The sequence below is a fragment of the Neoarius graeffei genome, chromosome 9 (genome assembly GCF_027579695.1).
Source record: "Neoarius graeffei isolate fNeoGra1 chromosome 9, fNeoGra1.pri, whole genome shotgun sequence".
In the NCBI taxonomy this organism is placed as follows: Eukaryota; Metazoa; Chordata; class Actinopteri; order Siluriformes; family Ariidae; genus Neoarius; species Neoarius graeffei.
In genome coordinates this window covers 83,700,429-83,702,930 of record NC_083577.1, presented here as the reverse complement: position 1 = coordinate 83,702,930, position 2,502 = coordinate 83,700,429, and the positions used below count along the sequence as shown (strand labels likewise).

General features: G+C 44.8%; 1 long non-coding RNA gene across 1 annotated transcript; it reads left to right on the top strand.

Moving 5' to 3' along the window:
* The first annotated feature begins 331 nt into the window (after positions 1-331).
* LOC132891375 (uncharacterized) lies at positions 332-1,074 on the top strand. Its single transcript, XR_009655315.1, has 3 exons — positions 332-450; positions 722-878; positions 1,025-1,074. It is a non-coding gene; the product is annotated as an uncharacterized LOC132891375 (long non-coding RNA).
* The last annotated feature ends 1,428 nt before the right edge of the window (positions 1,075-2,502 follow it).

Genomic DNA, 2,502 nt, shown 5'->3' with positions numbered 1-2,502 from the left:
CTGCCCCCCCGAATCTGCCCCCCCTCCGAAGCTGCCCCCCCCTCGAAGCTGGCCCCCCGAAGCTTGGGGCCCCCGAAGCTGGGGCCCTCCCCCTCCGAAGCTGGGCCCCCCTCCCTCCGAAGCTGGGGCGGCCCCCCCCCCCTCCGAAGCTGGGGGCCCCCCCTCCGAAGCTGGGCCCCCCCCCTCCGAAGCTGGGCCCCCCCCCCCGAAGCTGGCCCCTCCCCCTCCGAAGCTGGGCCCCACCCTCTGAAGCTGGCCCCTCCCCCTCCGAAGCTGGCCCCTCAACATCGGGCAGCACTAAGAGTCTTAGATCCAGGTCAGCACTGTCCAGCTCAGGTCCCGTCCTTCCTGCCCTGTGCATTATATGTAAAAAAAAAAACCTCAAATTCGTCTTAAAGGGAGGCAAACGACAAAGGGAAGCTCTTTCAAAAGCTGAGACCTTAACAGCAGGTAAGCAAACCCCCCCCCACACACACACTCACACAAAGGGTCACAAGCACTGATCAACCCCCCTGCCCCCCCCCCCCCACACACACACACACAGGGTCACTATCACGGATGACTATCTACAGTGCTATCTCCCTCTGCAAGTGTGTTTGCATGCATGGATGTTATGTTTCAATGTTTGTATGCATGTAACATATGTGTGCCTTTATGTGAATATGCTACTGGCAAACTTAAATTCCTATGTGGTAATAAGCATGTCTTTCTGTCTGGCAAGGCAAGTTGCAGACTGCTGCTGAGACTAAAGATGACCACAGTATTCTGGTACACATTAAGGACAAAGACTGTGTGGCTCTGGAGGTGCAGTACCACAAGAGCTGCTACCAGCAGTACACCAGATTTCTGAATGAGCCTGCTAGACAAGAGAAGGACAAGTAAGCCATGTACTAACTTCTCATACATGACCATAGAATGCTACTTGCTACTGTTCAATGTGAAGACAATTAGTCACAGCACTGTGTGTGTATGTATTTGTGTGTGTGTGTGTCTTCCCCCCTCTCTCTCTGTCACTGACACCTAGGTCATTGCCTGGATGCTGACCCCTGCCTTTTTGCACCGTGCCACAGGACTTTTATTTATATATATATATATATATATATATATATATATATATATATATATATATATATATATATATAAAATATATTTTTTGTGTGTATATATAAATTTGCATTTGTAATGTGTATATATCACTGTTTTGTTGTTTACATTTTCTATTAAAGTTTGCAATTTGCCACATAGTTCTGTTGTATGATGACTCAGTCTTGCATCTTCTTTGTTGCCGCTGCTGCAGGTGCATAGTGCTGCCTAGTGCGTTTACCTACCTCTACTGTGCCGCTGCATAGGTAGTGAATACTTGAATCCCTGCCATTGTGCCTCTGAACTGAGCAATAGAACTGCAATATTATATATAGGTTGTATTATTATTATTGTGTATTATTATTCCTATGGACTCTTCTCCTTCCTGCACAATTTCTTAAATCTTGATCTGAAATCACACGCATTGCCTATATATTATATATGCCATTTTATGGCTAATCCATGGTGTGTATAGCCCACAATGATGAGTCAATACTCTATTCCATTACTGCCTGTGTAACATTGTAGGTCTGTTTTTCAAGCAAATTGTTTTATGGTTGATCAGTACTTTATAGTTAATAACCTAAGAGAATGAATACATGAATGGTCCTAGTCATAGACCATTACACCATATTTTGTACTATAATAATGGTGATAAAAATTATTTTTATTCTAATAATAATATAAACACTTCAATATACCACATATATGCAATATTGTCTTAGTGATGTATTTAAAGCACTATTTAGGACTTAGAAGACATTTCACCCACTTTGGAGGGTGTTTTGGAGACTTTTTCTACTAATGTGACTGTAATTACGCAAGCTGTCAGCTGATCTGTGGTCAAAAATCGGCAACGCGATTGGTCCAGACCGGTCACGTGATGTCCCGACACGTCATTTTTAGAGGAAAATAGTTCGCCACGCGATCGCTCGGTGCGAGGAATTGACAGGATTATAAGGTGAGAACTTTTTTCGCCACACTTTCTAGTACTCATTCTTAGTTTTAAAATAAATATTTCATAGTTCGGAGACGTCGGAGCAAGATGAAACGAAAACAGGGTTCACCTTACGGACTAGAAGTCGGATATTTGAGGCTGATGCTCGTGGCCTTCAGCAAAAGCAATGTGCTTGGCGCTCTTCATTTGAGAGTCCACCGCTCTTATCCCCACTGTGCCCAACTTAAAAGTCTTACAGCATGCTACACAGTATGCCTCGTTGGCATCTTTGGGTACAGCTTTCAGCCACCACGTATATTTTGCATCTTGCAGCCAGTTATCATTAAATTTACATTTACCCATTGTGGCTCGGACTACCCTCCATCAACAGATCAGGCACTGAGTGGTTGTCAAGCACGCGTGTGTCTAGCAACCGGTGGATTCGGAGCCTGCACGGTATAATTGTGAGCATCAAAAATGAT